The sequence below is a fragment of the Vulpes vulpes genome, chromosome 6 (assembly GCF_048418805.1).
Source record: "Vulpes vulpes isolate BD-2025 chromosome 6, VulVul3, whole genome shotgun sequence".
Classification (NCBI taxonomy): Eukaryota; Metazoa; Chordata; class Mammalia; order Carnivora; family Canidae; genus Vulpes; species Vulpes vulpes.
In genome coordinates this window covers 48,552,574-48,572,724 of record NC_132785.1, presented here as the reverse complement: position 1 = coordinate 48,572,724, position 20,151 = coordinate 48,552,574, and the positions used below count along the sequence as shown (strand labels likewise).

Sequence of the window (20,151 nt, the reverse complement as noted above, 5' to 3'; positions counted from 1 at the left end):
TTTTGGCATGGGATATAGTTACCAGGTGGAACTTATTTTCCTCTAGGGTTTTGAAGGCATTTCTCCACTGCGTTTTAGCTTTCATTGTCACCGTTGAAGACTGCCACACCAGCACTGGATTCTGTGTGCATGAGCTGTTTTGTTCTTCCTGAACCTAGTAGGATATGAATTTTTTTAGTGATCTCTGTTTTCACAATGACATGTCTTGATGCAGGTCTGTTGTTTGCAATAGGTACTCAATAAGCTCTTTTGATCAGGCGGCTGAGGTCTTTTGTATGTTCATTCTTATATTATTATTTGGATGTCGGACCTTCTATTGAGGACTGGTCCTCAAATAGTTTTATGCTTTTAAATCTATTTTCGATTTTTTTTGGTCATTTTTTACTTGGCTTTCTGGAAGACTGGCCCAGTTTTTTTTTATTCCAGCTCTTCTAATGAGTATTTCTGCTCTTATTTTTTAAATTCTAAGAGCTCTTTTTGGTTCTCTGAATGTTCTTTTATTGTTTCAGTTGAAATATTTGCTCTTAACTCCCTGGGCATGTTAATTGCAGTTATGTTCACTTCCTTCAGAATGGATTCCCTTCCTCCCAGACCCTGACTCCCCTTTTGCTGGTCATGGTCTCTGTTTCTAATGGTAGAGTCCACCCTTGAATGTCAGCTCGTATTTTAGAGTGGGGGACAACCAAGCTGTTTGGAACTCTGGGCCCTTGAAGGGAGCTTTTTAAACCTCCATGATACCAGGTGCTTCTACCAGATGGGGGAGAGAGGAATGGCTGGTGGCCATTTCTTGCAGCTTCTTATACATTTCCCCTCCTGGAGTGGCCCCTGAGCTGCTCTGGTGTGGACCGCTTACTGTCCACAGCTGGTGTTCCCTGGCACTAAGCCTCCTCCCTTCTGTGGCCCGAAGCCTGATGCCCATGGAGCGCTGGATGGAGGACTGTGTGTGGGTGCCGCATCTCGTGCAGCTTGGTTCCCTCTGTCTTGTGCGCCACCACCGTCCTCCGCTGTGTCTGCTGCCCCCTCCAGAAACCCTCAGCCTCCTCTCCACGGACTATGCTTTCGGGAGTTTCCTTGATAGGGAAGGCGATCTGGGTGTCTGATCACCTTGTTAATTGACTTTCAATTCTTATTTTAGATGCTGCGAGTTTCCTGGGTTGTGGGGGTTCAGCGTTGCGCGTGGGCTTGGTCCTCTGCTTCCTCCATCTCCAGCTAAGCAGGTTTCCTTTCTCCCGTATTTCTTCCCACTTCTGGAATTTCATTGCTTCTGGTCTCCTCTCTTCTCCTGGTAGGCAGAGGTGTAACCTTTTAAGAGAACTCTCTTTATTATGGTTTTGGTGGGATTTCAGGATTGTCCAGAGTAGATGCTTCTGCTCAGTGTGCTTTCTACCCAGAAGTCCCTTTCTTCCGTCGTTACCAGTGAATGAGTGGAACGAGTACAATTTCAATTCCAAGGTCAGGACTTTCCAGTGCCCTAGCATGGTGGACTCCTGAGGCCCAGTCCCCCTCAGGAGATTGTACCTTCTCTTTTCTCTCCATGAGTCAGTGGCAATGTAAATACATGCCTGTTTTTCCATATCTCTAACAGTGACCTCCACTTCCTTAACTTGAGCTGAGAACCTACTTTTCTCCATTCTGTGTTTCATTTTCTAGTCTCAGGATCGTGTTGGCACAGAATCATTTCCTGGAGCCTCATAGAATCACTTTGGAGAAATGTTTTCTTCAGTTGATGGATGTTTTGGGGGCCCGGCCCATGGTCTGGAATTGAGTGTGTGCTTCTCCGGAGGGTGGGGGTAGCGTTGGTCATGGCCACAGGTTCTATGAGGTCAGCACAGGACTTGGGTGCACATGCTCAGCAGATGTTGAATAGCTTGCCAGGGTGTTGGGGTGGACATGTGGCAAAACTGATTCGCCATGTGTTAGGGGATTGCACGCGGGGGGCTGAGGACCGTGGAATGGGTTTCTCTGCACGTCCCGTGCCATGCACAGCCTTGGTGCGTGGCCCAGTGCTGCTCTGTAAATACTCAGCGTTTCTGAGCAGGTGCATATCTGAAGAAGTAAGGCTGCTTTTTGGGATATATTACCTTAAAATGATTTCCTGTTTAAGAACAAAGTACCACTGAGGGGGACGCTTGATGGGATGAGCACTGGGTGTTATGATATATGTTGGCAAATTGAACTCCAATTAAAAACAACAACAACAACAACAAAAACAAAGTACTTTTTTGGGTTGAAATGGACAGTGATAAATCATTGAGTGAAAATGAAAAGTAATCCAGAACTTGGGGGACTGGGCTTTGGTTAGCAGTTCTTTTAGGCATTGTTTTATAGGACAACTTTAAAATTATGTGCAATGTGGTTACAGTTGTTAAATTGCTACCTGAACTCCTGAGAACTGACACCCACTTGGAGACAGGTATTGTTTGAACATTCCACAAGCTTCCTTGTATTTGATGCATTTTCATTGTACCAAACCTTTCCTGAGAGGTACTTAGAAAAGAAAAAGATTACGTTAGTGCAAAGAGGTATTCACTTCCTCAGTGGTTCCTCATGATAGGTGGGTTTACCTTTTCCTTCTCCTCTGTGTTACCAGAATAGGTAAGTGGAAGAAGTAAAGGGGCCTTTGGCTTTGCTGTATTGCTCAGTTGAGAAAATAAATATTTGGTATTGCTCTTGGCAGAAGGAAGCTTTGAAGGGGTAGGACAAACTTTTATTGCCTTCTCCCCAAGGGCAAGGCTCTGGTGGGCTGCTTCTGCCCTTGGGCAGTCCTCAAGGCCTCTGCCGCTGGGTGGGAGGTTTAGGAAGCTTCAGCGAGGCCCCTCAGCTAGTAAACAGCCCCTTTGGGGTTAAGGCCCTGACCTCTGATGTCAGTACACCAGAATGTGTCCCAGTGACCTTTCCAGATCCTGCCCTTGCCCTGTGGGGCTCCTGGGCCCTGAGGGTCCTACTACTCACAGCCGTTATGAAACCAGTCCAGGCCTGGTACAAGATGGCATTTCAGGCACTTTTATTCCTGCCTTTTTTTTTTTTTTTTTTGACTTTTAAAGATTTTTGTTCCTGCTCTGGTGTTATTTTTAAGTGGTTTCCTAGAAATTAGGATTGTGGCTATGGGGGGGTGGGGAGGGTGGGAGGTGATACTGGGGCATTCAGATGTTTCCTCAGTCCCTCTACTGAGCCCTTAGGCCCTCCCCTAGGATGGGATTGGGGCCTTGGCTGGCCTCTGTTTATTGCCTTCTAGTTGTTGCCCAGATGAGCTGAAAAAAGTATCTGTAATCAAACCAGTGGTTTTGAAGTTTTAGCATTTCTCATCATCTGGAGAGCTTGATGAAGTGTAGGGTGCTAGGCTATTGGTCTAGGATGGAAACAAGTCTTTCAAGTGTGTGGCTGTCTCAGGGACCACAATTTGAAAACCACTAAACTGGAGAATTAAAAATCCTTACGTTCCTATTGCCTTTTACCTGGGGGCACCCATAGCGATGCCCATTTGAAGGCTCAATTGAAAATCAGTGCTGGGGTGCCTGGCTGGCCCAGTCAGTAGAGCATGCAACTCTTTTTTTTGGGGGGGGGGATTTCACCAGTTCAAATTTTAGTTTTTATTATTTATTTTATTTTATTTTTTAAAAAGATTTTATTTATTTATTCATGAGACACACACACACACACACACACACACACACACACACAGAGAGAGAGAGAGAGAGAGAAGCAGAGACACAGGTAGAGGGAGAAGCAGGCTCCATGCAGGGAGCCTGACGCGGGACTTGATCCTGGGTTTCCAGGATCACGCCCCGGGCCGAAGGTGGCGCTAAACCACTGAGCCACCGGGCTGCCCTATTTATTTATTTTTTATTTAAATTCAAATTAGTTAACATATAGTGTAGTATTGGTTTCAAGAGTAGAATTTGTAGAAGTTAGTGATCCATCACTTTTGTACAGTACCCAGTGCTCATTACATCATGTGCCCTCCTTAATGTCCATCCCTCCACCCTCCTCCCCTCCAGCGACACTCAGTTTGTTCCCTATATTTAAAAAAATCTCTTATGGTTTGTCTCCCTCTCTGTTTTTATCTTAAATTTTTTTCCCTTCCTTTCCCTGTGTTCATGTGTTCTGTTTCTTAAATTCCACATGAGTGAATTCATTTGGTATTTGTCTTTCTCTGGTTTATTTCACTTAGCATAATACTGTAGCTCCATCTGCATTGTTGCAAATGGCCAGATTTCATTCTTTTTGGTGGCTGAATAATACTTCATGTGTGTATATACCACATCTTTTTTTTTTTTTTTCTTAAAGATGACAGAGAGAGAAGAGGCAGAGAGAGGCAGGGGAGAAGCAGGCTCCATGCAGGGAGCCCCATGTGGGACTCGATCCCGGGTCTCCGGGACCACACCCCGGGCTGAAGGCGGCGCTAAACCTCTGAGCCACCCGGGCTGCCCTGTATACCACATCTCTATCCATTTATCAGTTGATGGACATTTGGGCTCTTTCCATAATTTGGCTATTGTTGATAGTTGAGAGCATGTGACGCTTGATCTCGGGGTTCTGAGTTCAAGCCCCACATTGGGTATAGAGGTGGCTAGAAAGTCTTGGGCAGCCCCTGTGGCCCAGCAGTTTGGCGCCACCTTCAGCCTGGGGTGTGATCCTGGAGACCCTGAATCGAGAACCACATCAGGCTCCTTGCATGGAGCCTGCTTCTCCCTCTGCCTGTGTCTCTGCCTCTCTCTCTCTCTCTGTCATGAATAAATAAATAAAATCTTAAAAAAAAAAAAAGAAAATCTTAAAGAAAAATAAGACAAGTCTTGCAACTTATGACTTGTATTTCAGAAGACTGACTTTGGAACTGCTCTGGTCTAACTTTGGGAATTGAATAGGCTTCTGTGAGACTTGTTAGAGTCTTTACTGTTCTATTTTGAAAAAGATTTTATTTATTTATTTGAGAGAGAAAGCATGCACAAACCGTGGGAGCTGCAGAAGGAGAGGGGGAAGCAAACTCCCCACTGAGCAGGGAGCCTGATGTGGGGCTTGAATCCAGGCCCCCGAGATCAGGACCTGAGTTGAAGACAGATGTGTAACTGACTGAGCCACCCATGCACCCTGAGCTTTTACTATTTTAGCATATATTATAAACCTGTTGAGGAATAGAGGAAGATGCATGTTCTATATCTTTTTGACATCAGAAGCTTTTGCAAGGACTGCATCTCTCAGAACTAGCATTTCATGGTTCTTTTGGAAAACACTGAACCAGAACAGAAGTCCTGAACTTGATCTTCCACAGGGTTGTGAAGATAACTTCTTTTAACTGTTGTTTTTATCAAGTCATTCCCTGCTCAAGAACCTTTGGCTACTTCCTGACCAAACACCTTTTACTACTTTTTAGTCCTTCTCCCTCGCCAGCTCACTGCTCCTTCTGCCTCTGCAAACCTGCTCACCTGGCAGGATATCCTCTGGTTCCTTTGCCCGGTAAGCCCTGGTGAGCTGTTATTATTTATGTCATGTTGCCTTCTTTTTTCTTAATTGGATTGAAGGGAAGACCTGCACTGTCCAGCCAGCTCCCTGAGAGTGTGGGGGACACAGGTCCCCATAATGAGCACCTGCTGGGAAGGGAGGGAAGGGACAGTTAGGAAATGAATGAGCAAAACTGACTTTATTTTCTTGCAGTTGCTCTGTTTAATACTTAAGAGGTGCATATATCTTTGAACTGGGAAAAATATTCCAGAGCAGTATACTTTTTATTTTTAATTTTTAAAAATTTATTTATTTGACAGAAGGAGAAGCAGGCTCCCTGCTGAGCAGGGAGCCCCATGTGGGGCTCCATCCCAGGACTCTGGGATCATGACCTGAGCTGAAGGCAGATGCTTAACTGACTGAGCCACCTAGGCACCCCTCCAGTAGATTTTTTTAATGTCTGGGATGTCAGAGGTTTTATGCTTTTATGTATAAATAATTGATTTGACTTTTAATTCAAAAAAATGATGTGTATTTCTGTAAACACAGTGTTTTGTTAGAATGTACTGTGATTTGTTAGATATTGGTCTTACCAGCCTTGCATATTGGAGGGTAGTTTTTGGGGGGAAGGGAGAGGTTTTATTTTTTTTGAAGTGCTTTGTAGTTTTTCTGAGGTTTGTTTTATGACTTTTTCCAGTATAAGGGTGAACATGATATTAAGCATATTTAGGAGATGGACTGGGTCGGGAAGAGTAGTTGTAAGGTTTGGGTTCCTCTCTTTTGTTTGTCAATGAAGGATTTGAAGTCTATCTAAAAATAGACTTTGTGTCATTCAGAGGGCTTCCCTCTATATTGTCTGCTTCAAGAAACAATGAGGCGCTGATGTGAAGTGAAACTGGGTGCATTTCCTGGCCAGTTGGAATTACGCAGGCTGCTTGTACTTGGCCCCCAGTGGGTGGGGGTGTGGCCTGAGGGGCAGCTTGATGATGGGGGAGGTCTCAGGTCACACTCCCAAATGGGGCTAGTGGTCTTGTAGCTCCAGCAGCCCCGGGGTGTGACTGTAAATATTGGGGGATGGAATTTCATATCCGCTTAGGTTCCGCAAGAGATCCTATAGTTTAAAACAGTTTTCTTTTGAAAAGCAGTTCTGCCAAGATGTACTTGATGCCTCCCTACTGGATGGGTTACTGTGTATGTGAAGTAAATGGTTTCTCAGCACATAAATATAAGTATAAATATAAATGTGTGTTATGTTTACCTATGTGTGGGCATATCTGTTAATTTATCTTTTCTTCATTGTGATCTATCAGTAAATAGTATTTAAAAAGCTTGTGTTGTAACACTCTAGGTCAGAAGTAGGTTTTCCTCTTTGTAGCTCCCAAAAGAACAAAGTTTCTATTTTCTTTTTTAGTCACAAAAGGCACAGACCCCTCAACATCCTGAAAAAAGAGAGTGAAAAGTTACTTAAAATGATAAAATATTGGGATCCCTGGGTGGCGCAGCGGTTTGGCGCCTGCCTTTGGCCCAGGGCGCGATCCTGGAGACCCGGGATCGAATCCCATGTCGGGCTCCCAGTGCATGGAGCCTGCTTCTCCCTCTGCCTGTGTCCCTGCCTCTCTCTCTCTCTCTCATAAATAAATAAAATCTTTAAAAAAAAAAAAAAAAGATAAAATATTGATGACTCACTAAATTCTACTCCTGAAACCAGTATCACACTATATGTTAACTCGCTTGGCTTTAAACAAAAATTTGGAGGAAAAAAAGGTGTAAAAAAATATTTTAAACCCTTTTAAATGGTAATATTTTCAGCATTTAAAAAAAATATTCATTATTTGAGAGAGAGTGAGAGAGCATAAGCAGGGAGGAGAGGCAGAGGGAGGAGCAGGTTTCCTGCTGAACAGAGAACCCAATTCTGGACTGGATCCCAGGACCCTGGGATCATGACCTGAGCCAAAGGCAGACGCTTAACTGAGTGAGCCACCCAGGTGCTCACCCTCAGCATTTTTATACATGGTTTGTTGCACATATTATTGCTTAGTATGTTAGCCATAGCGATCAAGACTGGTCTGAAATTCTGCGAAAATGATTCTTCCCTGTGTCCTTTTGTGTCAGGGTGGTGATAATTCTGTTCATTTCTGTTGGGGAATTTGTGGTCTTAAGACTCTTTGAAAACCAGTGGAAGGGCCTTCATTTGCTTATGTTCTTCGGTGTCAGAACCCCACCTCCTACTCTGGCCATGCGACCTGTGTGTATTCTATTAAAAGTAAAGTGAAGTGGAGGATTGAGGATGGGCACAGAAATGGGAACCCCCTACTGGGAAAACACTTTCCTGTCCCCCATTAAGTTATTTTTTTTTTAATTTTTTTTTAAATTAATTTATTTATTTATGATAGTCACAGAGAGAGAGAGAGAGAGAGAGAGAGAGAGGCAGAGGGAGAAGCAGGCTCCATGCACCAGGAGCCCGACATGGGATTCGATCCTGGGTCTCCAGGATCGCGCCCTGGGCCAAAGGCAGGCGCTAAACCACTGCGCCACCCAGGGATCCTGCATTAAGTTATTTTTAAAGCAAAAGCATTTATGTTCCTACTACTTGTGTGTAACTATTTATTTTGCTTATTTTCCAGTTGTTTCTCTATGTACATATCTTTAAGAAATTGCAGTCCTACATAGATGCTCATTTTATATTGTTTTCCATTCAGACGTGGATCATAAATATTGTCCCCCATTTCCACATGATTGTGTTTTTAACATCTTAACTGACTTACCCTTGCCTCCTTCACATAAGGCATGCGTCTTCCTTGGGACATGGAGCTGTAGCCAGAAGCACTGTCCTGTTTGGTTCTGCTGGTTAGAGTAACCTTGCCACTTTCTTTTGCCTTTGGAGAAAGAAACAGTTGTTCATCATTCCTCCTCCTCCAAAGGTATTATTGGATTGCACTGTTATTGTTGTTACTGAGTTTCTGTGGTTAATTGCTTTGCTTACATCCGATAAGCTAGACCACTCACCCACTGGGATTGCAAATGCATGCTGGGCTCCTCGTTGCTTGCTGAGTTGTATCCCAATCAGAGGACACTGCATGTGGACTGGGGCCTGCAAAGACTGTGTGCACGTGTGTGTGTGAGTGAATGTGTGCACATGTGTGTATGTGCTGGTGTGAACAGTAAGTCAACAGCAACTCTAGCCTGTGAAGCAAAGTGTAGGGACCCGAGGAGGATGAACAGCAGGAAATCAGCCTGGCTGAGTTGTATTCTTAATTAGTTGTTCTTCTGTTGCATACTTTATATATGTGATAAGTATTCTAGTTTTAAAATAGCCTTTGTATCATGTGTGGTTCTCTTCAATGCTTTGCTTTGATGCAAAGTTGTAGTAGGTGATCGGTAAACTGGCAGGACTCTGAGGGGTGCAGATATCGTGAGCTAAGATTACTGCTCTGAATGAACATTCAGTCCCGAATAGGACCATGCAAGGTGCATGCGTGAGCGAGGGCCTGCTGGCAGTGGTGGGGCCAGTGTTGAAGTCAGGATGCCTAGTCAGGATGCGTAGCGTGGCCTGTGGGGCTGGAGCAGCCAGGTGAGTCTGTTAGCACTAAGACTGACTCACCCCACAGCACTTCACATTGTCCTGCTAGGCGGTTTCAGATCAGTTTAGATCTTTCCTCCAAAGGATCTTTCCTCCAAAAAAAAACTTGTATTTTTGTTTTTGTTTTTGTTTTTTAAGAGACTTGGGGGTTTTGGAACTTTGGTGAAGGGACATGGACCTGTACTACTGCCCTTCTACTGTACTTGTGTTTTTAATGAATAGAAAAATTTGAGAAATACAAGGCAGTGATAGAATTTAGCATTACTGAATTCTGCTGGAACCTCTTGGTACACAGGAGGCAGTACATACCAAGGGGTGTAGCACTCTGAAAGTCGATAAAGTGATGCATGAGCGCTGTTCTAGAAGATATATTTTTAAAATATTTATTTATTTGAGAGAATGAGTGAGAGGGTATGAACTGGAGGAGAGGCAGAGGGAGAAGCAGGCTCCCCACTGAGTAGGGAGCCTGATGTGGGACCCTGGGATCATGACCTGAGCTGAAGGCAGACTCTTAGCTGACTGAACCACCAGGCGCCCCCTAGAAGGTTTTTTAAGGGGAGAAAGAATCTAGACGGAGTGTTCAAAAGCATGAGTTTTTAAATAGCATCAAGTGTTTGGAAAAGTGCTAGGAATTCAGTTTTGTTCGACTTGAAAGGGAAAGGAAAGAGGACAAGAGATAGGAGTTGAAGAGGTAGTCAGGGATCAGGTCATAAAGGACCATGCTGAGGGGTGTGGGCGGCATCCTATGAGGTGAAGCAGAATTCCCAGGAAAGTTTGCAGCTGCAGCCTGAGACCACTTTTGGATTTTGACAGTTTGGCTGGTCTCTAGGCTAGGAGATGGGAGGACTGGACTGAGGTATCAGTGCTGGGTGGGGATACGGGGAGAGATTCCTGAGGGAGGGAGGTGGAATGGGCTGGATTTGGTGGGGGTAGAATGGAGGAAGAGAGGAGTCTGGGGGGCCCTGTAGGGTTCTGGCTTGGGTGTGTGGATGAATGGAGGGGCCACCGATCTGCATAGGCCATCAGCCTGTGAAGGTGAGATCTATTTCAGGTCTGTATCTGGAGGTCTGTATCTAGTTCAGATACATGGAGTGTAGGTGGAGAAAAGGAATAGGTGGTTTCGTATCTGGGTCTGGAGCTTGGGGGAAAGGTCCAGATGAGGGACTGAAGCTGTGACTTCTAAAAAAAATTTATGTTTTTAAGGTTTCATTTATTTATGAGAGAGAGAGAGAGAGAGAGGAAACGAGTGGGAGGGCAGGGGAAGGGCAGAGGAAGAGGGAGAAGCAGGCTCCCCGCTGAGCAAGGGGCCTGACATGGGATCCCAGGATCCTGGGATAATGACCTGAGCCAGAGGCAGACACTTAACCAGCTGAGCCACTCAGGATTCCCTGAAGCTGTGACTTATTAATTAGGTCATCGGTGGTTAGCAGTACTGTGTGAGCAATTGAAGAGGGTGTTGAAAAGCTAGGAGGCTGTGTCTGATCTCACAGGCTCCTGGATGCTCCACCTACTTGCTCTTCCCAGTGAGTGCTTCTGCTCTGAACTCTGCAGTCCCAACATCAGGGTGTTGCCCCCCCAAGGCCCAGGGTGGATGGATGTGTGTTAGTCCATTGCCAGTGGGCATAGTTCATGCGAGCTGGTGATTGCTTTGAAGTCCAGAGCAGCGTGTAGTTTCTTAGGCAGAGGACAAACCTTTTGACAAAAGTTTTATTAAACTAAATCCTATGCCAGAGCTCCCGAGTACCTAGTACTCAAAATGTGCTTAATTTTGACCCTAAGTCTCTTTCATGGTGGTTGGTTCAATGCATGTGACTCCTGAAGTGGGTCAGAAAGCAATCCAGTGAGCTGGATAGCAGAATTTAACAAGGATGTTTAAACACTTAGTCTTTGGTTACACCTGCAAAAATCAAAGTGGAAGCCTCTAGATTAACGAAACCAAATGAACTTTAGTTTTAGCCAGAGGGATGAAGCGGAGGTCCCTGCGGGGGTTTCTTACTCCACTTGGTTCAACCTGGGAGGAAGTCGGGAGGAATCAAAGTGTGTCAGGGGGTGTTTTGGGTGATTGTGTTGTTGGAATCATTTTCTTAAATACACGTACAATTTAAGCATGCTAAAACGCCAGTTTCTGACAAGAATTGGATCTTGGGATTGTATCTAGTTGGTTTACTTTTAGTTAATCTCTTAAGAGGCATGATGTTTTCAATAACTTGGGAGTCTGGAGAGGACAATTCATAAAACTTGATGGGGTAAATCAGAACTCCTCAGTTTTATTACTCGTTTAGGCAGAGCTGAGTTTAATTAAAGTGAAATGGCTCATTTTGCAGTTCTGTAAAGAGCAGTGGGTGTTAAGTGTTTTGGGGGGAAGCATGGGCTCTTTGGGGACAGTACCTGGAACAATGAAGATACTCATGTTCACAGTGCAATTGAGCAGAGGATACACAGATTTTCCCATATACTCTCTGCTCCCCTCCCACTGCAGTATCCTGCACCAGATTATATTGGTTATGACTGGTAAATCTGCATTGACGCATCATTATCACCCAGGGTTCATTGTCCATGTTATGAGTTCACCCCTGTGGCACATTCTGTGGGTTTTAACAACAACATAATGACATGTATCCACCCTTACAGTGTGTAGAATAGTTTCACTGCCCTGAAAATCAGTGAGGATATTTTAAGAACACAATCTTTTTGGTTCTACTGGAATGTTTTTTATCTGTACACTATTTCCCCCTCATCAGTTCTTTTACTTTCTGACTTGACCAGAGTAGTTTCTCTGCATGTGGAGGAGCCTGGGTTGCCCTTGGCCTCTGTCATCATGAACACTGTGTGCCTTTGGGGTTCTCAAGGTGCGTGCATTCAAAATTACCTTGAGAGGTTAGCAGCTCTTGGCAGCCATCGTGGAACTGGACGAGAGAAGATTCTAACAGGACAGTTCCCCGCAGTTCCTTGCTGGTTCTCTGCCCCCTCTGGTTGTTTTTGCAGCTGTTCAAGTTAAAAAACATGTATCCACTCTGAAAATAGGGGTACCTAGTAACTTCTTCTCTAAGCAGATCTCCATTTTTATTTCAACTCCCTAAAATTTCCCTCATCCCGTCCTTTCCCAGCTGGGGCAGGTGGAAGCTCTCAGCCCAGGGATGAAATAGGTGCTCTTGGGCTTTGCAGGTGTTTTGCTTCTGAGCCTCTCCCAACTCCACCGACTCCACCTGTGTCCTCACCCCTGCATGTCCTGAGGCCCTGCCAAGCTGCCCCTACACTGTTGACCTGTCCTTAGCGACTCACATGTTTCTGACCTCAGTTTGGTCCTTAGGGTCTAAACCCCTTTCCATAACCCAGTTCCTGTGGAAGGCTGTTGGGAAATGTAAGGAGAGAAAAATTAATTCTGTGTGGTTTTCCCCCTCCCCAAACTAAAGATCCCTTTTTAAAAAATTGAGCTATCACAAATTTTAATTTAATTAAAATATTATAGAAGTAATACATGATTAACTGCAAAAAAAACCCAAACCAAAACAAAACCTAGTACAGAATTGTATGGCTTTATCCCCAGGGGTAGCTACTATTGAGGGTAAGGATTCTGTGGCTGCCTTAATTGCAAGGGATTTTTCACTCTACATTTAGAATTGAAGGGGAAGGCTGGGAATTCCATTTATTTTTTTCTTCCTTATCATGGCAGTTCCATTGGAAATGTCACTAGTTTCTGACCAAGACCCCTTAAGCAGTCTGGTTTCTGCCAGCACTTAAGTGCTTTTCATACTCCTGATGAGACATGATACTCATTCGTCAACAGGGATTTATTGGATGTCTTCTATGTTTGAAACACCATCTAGAGGCTGGGGAAGTAGATGAGCTGTGCCTGTAATGGGCTAACACAGCCCATTGTCCAGCAGACATTCCGGAATGCACAGCAAATGCTGGGAATACAGGGTGATACTAATCAAAGTGGGTGAAAAGAAGGAAGCCTTCCTGGAGGAGGTGGCACTTGAGCATATGTCTGAGTAGTTCTTTAAGGTACTGCTGGGTAAAGAGCATTCCAGGAAGATGGGGTCTTTTCATAGAATTGGCTGTAGTTTGGGATAACTGGTATAGATGAGTTAGATTAATGTTTTTCATTCTTCCCTACTTGAGAAAATGAGAATGTAAAGGTTTTGGAAAGATTTCACTTTGGATGTGGTATATGTACACGATGGAATATTACTCAGCCATTAGAAATGACAAATACCCACCATTTGCTTCGACGTGGATGGAACTGGAGGGTATTATGCTGAGTGAAATAAGTCAATTGGAGAAGGACAAACATTATATGGTCTCATTCATTTGGGGAATATAAATAATAGTGAAAGGGAATAGAGGGGAAGGGAGAAGAAATGGGTGGGAAATATCAGAAAGGGAGACAGAACATGAAGACTCCTAACTCTGGGAAACGAACTAGGGGTGGTGGAAGGGGAGGTGGGTGGGAGGTGGGAGTGACTGGGTGACGGGCACTGAGGGGGGCACTTGATGGTATGAGCACTGGGTGTTATTCTATATGTTGGCAAATTGAACACCAATAAAAAATAAAAAAAAGAAAGATTTCACTTTGGAGTAGGGTAAAAGCACTAAAAAAGAAAGATGAAGTCGGGGGGTTTCAAGTCAGGTGATAGATACTTCCTTAATGGATTGGATAATCCAGATTATCCAGAAGTGGCCTAAAGTGGCTTTGGTGGCTTCTCACTTTATTTCTGATTTGCTTGATGAACAGATAGCAAGAAGAGATTGGAAACCTAGGTAGGTCTTGATTTCTATAGGCCGGTCCCAGTATATTACACAGTGTACATTTTAAAAAGTTGCACTCAGTCTTCATTCCTGATTCAGAAGGGTGTTTTTTTTGTTTTTGTGTTTGTTTTTAGTTGGGCTTCATACACAGTGAAGCACAGAAGGCTATTTAGATGGTTTCACTTTATTTTGCATACTTAGAGTTGGGCGTTTGGAACTAAGCAAAAATACCATGCAAATGAGTGTTTTTACCTTTGGGCCAAGAGCTTTGGGCTGCTTTCACCTGGGAGAAGGCTGGCTGTGTCCATGAGCTTTCCCAGGAGGCCAGTATGTGAGGAAGCACCAGTGGGTTTCAGTGATGGTTACCTGTGCTTGAAGAGACACTAGTATGGGAAGGAGCCAGACCCTATTTAATAGAAGGCATTAGAAACAAGGAAGCTTTCACCTTCTCTGAGGAGTCCCCTCAGTTGGCAGTGACCATCAGCATTAGTGATGTGTCATTACTTAGGGTGAAAACCCCTTTGTGGATGGTGGAGGTTGGCTGCTGAGGGGGGAACCTGCGGCATTAGAGCTATAGCTATAACACATGGAATGTATCAGTGAGCTGAATGAATGAGATTCCTGTAGAAAAGTCAGGATTGTTCAAGAGTTGTAAGATGTCACTTCCTACCCTGTGAGGTTAGTTGGGTTTAGCAGGGAAGAGTGGGTGGCATTAGGCTAATACAGGAAGTTGATAGTCTTAGTTTGTGATTAGCTGAAGATATTTCAGATGGTTGAAGTGAGGAAAACCCTTTGTATGTCACAGGATGTGTTGTCTATACTGTCTCAGGGTGGTGTTGCCAGTGGAATTGCGTTAGCCCAGTTGCAGAGGTCCCTGCTTCGTGACCACTGTGGTGCCAACTGGGGCTAAGGATGGGGGCTTCTGTGTTCATCATTACTTAGGTCTTCCCTGAGAGATCCAGATGTGTCTTGAAGGTCATATAGTAGATCGAATAGTTGACTAAGTAGATTAAATAGATGATTAATTTTTTGTAGAGAAAGATGTGGTGTGAGGGGGAGTAGTGGCATGTGTACATGGTTGTGTACATGGGTGGTGTGTGATTTGAGGATAAACTCTTGGGACAGGTCAGCTCCTTGACACTTGGAAGATTTATCTTCCCATATCCAGCCATTAGTTGAAATTTACTACATGCCAGTCATCTGTGTTTCAACTACTACTGCATGTAATTTGAACATTTGTGACTCAGAAGAAAAACACAACTAAGACTTCAGGTCAGACTATGATGGGAACACGAGAACATTGGTTATATACCAGTTTTTTTTTTTTTTCCACATAAAGGGTTTTATTTGCCAGTGGGTGGGGGTGGGCAGGACCCTAATCAAATAAGCTGAATCCCATGTCATCGTCTGACTCTTCGGACTCCTCTTTCTTCTCGTCTTTCTTTTCCTCCACTGTGGCTGGGGCAGCACCAGCAGCAGGAGCTGCAGACCCTGGGGCAGCAGACACGGCCACAGCCCCACCAGTTGGTTGGCCAACTTGCCAATACCCTGAGTGATCACGTCCTCAGTGTTTTTCCCGTTGAGCTCGCTGATGACCTTGTTGAGCCGGTCATCACCCGCCTTGATGCCCACGCTGTCCAGGATCTTCTTGACATCCTTGGCGCTGGGGGAGGTGTTGCCCCCCAGGGTGGCCAGCAGGTAGGAGGCGACGTAGCGCATCTCGGCGGCGGCGAAGCCTCATGCGTGCGACCTCGGTGGCGTCAGGGATGGAAAAAAAGCTGTATATCAGTTTTAAAAATTTTTCATGTATTCTCAGGAAAACTATAGTATGTATGCATTTGTCTATTCTTTTGCAGGTGAGTAAACCTAGGCCTATAGAAACAAGTAACTAGTAAGAAGTGGAGATGGATTTGAAGCCACATGCATCTGGCCGTGGGTGCCATATTTTTCATGCTCTGCCAGGTTCTCTAGTGGATTTGCCTACTGGACTGCAGAGTTGGGGTTTTCAATTGAATTCTCCAGGAATAAATTGGTGATCCAGCTCCGTAAATGGCATCATCTACTCAGAGGGCTTAGCAGCAGATTGTTCTGTATGGAGAATAATTACATACAGAATTGGGATGGATTTATTGGAGTATTTGATTGGATAGGTGATTGAGGCTGTGATATTGAGATATAGAAAAGGTTACTTGTATGTGTTAATGCATTTTTTTCAGTTTGCTCAGTTGGTCAGAAGGAGTTGGTAATAAGGCCAAGGTTTCTGGGTTGATAGCTGAATACATCTAGGGGCCTTGTAGAGAAAACAATGAATTGCAATTAAAGGTTACACCTCCTCCTCTTGCCTCCCCCACTGCCGTGGCCTACCTGTGCAGGAATCAGTGGAGAGGTGTCTCAGTACAAATACTGGGAAAACAACACACAGTACTCTGTTTAATATAAAAAATTGTTTTTCAAAGGTGTAGAAAGAAGGGGAGCTGAGATGTTAGAGGGCCTCAGAGATCAAGGTGGGAATAACTCTAAAAGTGTTTAAGTGGCAGTGTGAAGAGTTAATGTGTTAAGTCTGTTTCCAGTTGAGGAAAATCCATCTTATGGCTTTTTTGAGCCTGCTGCTTGATTTTCTCTCTTGACACCATTTTGGAAGTGAGAAATAGGAACCTGACTTTCTGTGATGGAGGGTGTGCCATCCTCATTTGTAGAATTAGAGATAGGAAGCCCCGTTGTGGGTGATAATTAGGGAAAGGAGCAATCAGCCTGCTTATCTTTGGGTTGGTTGAAAGGAGGCCAAGGAGAGGGACAGCAGGTAGTCAGGGTGAGGCCTTTGCTGTCCGCAAGCCCTTGAGTTGGCCACTGCATAGAAGAAAGCCTCTGTTTGCCATACTCTTGGTAAAATTGTCTCCTTATGACAATATCATCCATAGTTCAAGCTTTTTGACAGGTCTGATAATTTTCATCTTTAAAAGAAAGTAGAACCAAAAATATCAAGAAGTCTTTTTGTAAAATGAATTACTCCAGGGTTTGGCTTTTGTAACGTTTAGTGGAAAGAAGGTCAGTAGGCCATCTGTTTGGGCCATCTGAGATCTTCGGCATATCTGGTGGGAGACCCCAGTGTTGTGGGACGAGGTGATCAGTGCGGACCCGCCCTTTATCATGTGTCCGTTTTGAAAGGGGCATCGTACTCATCACTTGGGCCCTGCTACCGATGTTTTCTTGCCAAACCTTGTTGTCTGAAAGTGAGGATCCATGTGTAATTAAACATGCTGTCCTTTAAACTGAACTATTTTGTATGTTGAAACTATTTCTCTCATTTTTCAATGAAATCTAGAATGACAAAGATTTTTTAAGTGTATTGAGTAACATCTATATTTTCAGAAATTCCTATGATTTTCCAATTTCTTTAAGCTTTGGTGTTTCTTTTTTAACTTCAGAAGAAAAATTTAAATGGGCTTAAAAAATAAACGCAAATATAGCAGAATTTTTTCCCAGATGATTTATCTTTTTTATCTTTTTTTTAATTTATCTTTTTTAGTATTTTGGTTTTGTTTATTGGTTTTTTTACGGAGAGAATTAACAGAAATGCAGTAGTTACAGTGTTGTATAATACAATTCAGGATGTTTACTCTATTATAGAAGCACATTTGCTGTTTTTAGCTTCTTGATTATTGTCCAGATTGATTTAGGGTAATGGATTAGAGATATCTGAAAACTGACCTTTTGCAACCAGAATGGTTTGAGCCAAGAATTTGGGACCACAAACTTAAAATCTTCCTGAAGTGTGAAGTCTGGCCTTTAAAAAAAAACCCAAAAAAACCTTTCAGCGTATGTATGTGTTTATATGTGCTCATTAAAAATGAGAGTCTTAATAGCACTGCTTTTTCTTAGTATAAATTTGTAAAATAAGCTCATTGGTAACAATTGGGGTTATGTAGAAAACCATCGATAAATCCATAAATAACCACTTGTTAACATTTTGGTGTACACCCTTCTGAAGCTGTTTCCTGTGAATGTGTTACCCACTTGCCCCTTCCACACACGACAAAAATGGAGCCCTTGTAACATGTACTACTGCTCAGTAATGTGCTTTTTCCTGTTAAACGTTGGAATATTTCTCCATGTCAGTAAATCATCATTATTTTGAGTTGCTGCTTGGTGTTTCATTGTATGGCTGCAGAATAATTCCTGAAACTGCTCCTACATTGATTGATACCTGGTTAGACAGTTTGCAACTTAAAAAAAAAAAAAGAATGCCAGTGACTCTCAGTCTCTCCACTTACCTAGTTATTCCTTAGGATACACTAGAAGTGGGACTTATTTCCTTCCTTTTGTTTTTAGGTACTGTTCATGTATGTATTTGGAGTCTTTGTTGCTTCCTGAGCTAGCTGCTTCTCTGGTCACTTGTATCTTTTTTAGTCCTTCATTTTCAGATGATGATTGTTCTCCCTCTCCTTGTTTGTGGCAGTTTTTCTGCTTTTAACTTGATGTTTATTTGGGTGATGGCTTTTATTACCTTCAACTGTGGTGACTAGTTTTTTTTTTTTTTTTTCTTTTTGAGAATAAAAAATTAGGGTGTCCTGATTTGATTTAGTTTCTTTTTAAAAAATTTAACTTAATTTTAAGTTCCAGTTAACATACAGTGTTAGATTGGTTTAAGTGATTCTGCACTTCCATATGTCACCCCTTCAGCTTCTTTGAGTTAAGAGCAGTATTTGTAACTTTTCCTCCTCTTCCTTGGGAAGTTCTCTCTAAGGATGAGATGGCATTTTCCTTCAGCCCTTTGCTTGTTGTATTGTTTTGTTCCACTGCCTTTTCCTTTAGTAGAATTTCTGCATGGGTGCTTTCGATTCAGGAGGCACCTCCAAAGGGCGAGTTCTGTCCGGACCTGTGGTCTGTGGTCAGGTGCAGGGACGCAAGAGCTGCCCTGGAGCACCTGCCATCTCAGGTCTGCCTGGCCAGGGGCGTGCTCCTTCCTGCCTTCACTTGTTCTTCCTTGGGATGACTTGATCCCCAGATTCCCACAGCAGCTGCCTTGGGTCAGCAGTACAAAGCTGGCTTATCTTCCTGGTTAGGTTAGTGGGGATGACCCTGGTCAGCTGGACCTCCTGCACGGGGTGGGGCCCAGCACCCCAGAATCCTCCCTAACAGCCTCAGCCTCTGCCATTCCTAGAAAATAGCTTCTCTCATTTTCAGAGAAGCTGCTTCTTGCCCAGGGCCTAGCCAGTTGAGGATTGGGTCCCTGCTTTTCCTGCAGCTTGGCTCAGGTGTCACTGTATTTGGCAGGCAGTCTTTAGGGCTGTGGCTGTTTCCTAATTTGATTGTAGATGGACTTTTCTTCTTATTTCATTCTTTTATTACCTTTAGTGTAGATCGGAGGAGGAGGAGGAGGGAGGGCATAAATGTGCCTTTCATTTGCCTCTGTCTCTGGGAATCTTCTTGCAGTTACTAAGCCCGGCTTCCATCTGCATGATCCACTGCGACTTAGCGCCCGAGTATTCACACTTGGCCAGTCTGCCTCATGTGCTGTTCTCCTTGAGCATAGGATCAAGAAGGACTCAGAAGGAGAACGAAGTGCATGTGGTTGATCTGAGATGCACAGGTGACTGAGTCTACCAGATACCCAGTAGTAAATGGTTCATTGTTTTGTTGAAATCCTTTAAAGATGTGTCTGTTAGGTTAAGCTTCCTTCCACAGTGTGTACTGATGACTTTCCCTTTCTCGCTGGTGGGAGGTCAAGGTGTGCCGGCTCCTCACGACCCAGCCCAACCCCACTTGTCACCCAGTATGCAACAGGAGCATGACAGCTTCCTTACAGAGGGGATCTTCCTTATGCAGGGGACCTTCCTTATGGAGGTCCCCCCCCCCCCAATTTGGAGAATTGAATACTGAAAAGAGGATAATTTTAAGCAGAAACTTATCATTGGTGCAGGGGCTGGAATCTTTTTGTGTCAGAAGCAGATCCTTTTTGGGGCATTCTCTTTATTATTTTAGCAGGGTATTTTCAGACTTCACCCCAGGGGGATGGCTGGCATTTCCTGGCACATTTGGGAGGTGCGAAAGTCAGTGGTGTCCTTGGGCGCTACCTTGGGAACGGAGGAGTGGTGGCTTTCTGCATGTTCCTCCCTTCCACTGCCACCAGAGCCACTCTGGGGCCTTGCCCACCTTTGCCCCAGCTGCTGCTTCTCATCTGCTGTGGGTTAGGGCCTTTTCTTAGAGTGTGTGTTGATAGTGGACCAGAATGTTCTGAGGGCCTGAGGTCCCCTCCTGTGCAGAGCAGTGCCTGCGAATCCAGGGCTTAGGATTCGTGACCGCTATTTCTGTTCTTGGAGGCCTTTTTGTGCTTGGAAGCAGAAGGCTTCCTGCTTCCGGAGGGTTGAGGTTTCAAAAAT

General features: G+C 44.1%; 1 protein-coding gene and 1 pseudogene across 2 annotated transcripts in view; one reads left to right on the top strand and one right to left on the bottom strand.

Moving 5' to 3' along the window:
* Positions 1 to 20,151, top strand: part of STK24 (serine/threonine kinase 24) — a 122,610-nt gene that overhangs the window by 9,485 nt on the left and 92,974 nt on the right. The gene's annotated exons all lie outside the window — the stretch shown is intronic.
* LOC112923793 (large ribosomal subunit protein P2 pseudogene) lies at positions 15,117 to 15,537 on the bottom strand (annotated as a pseudogene).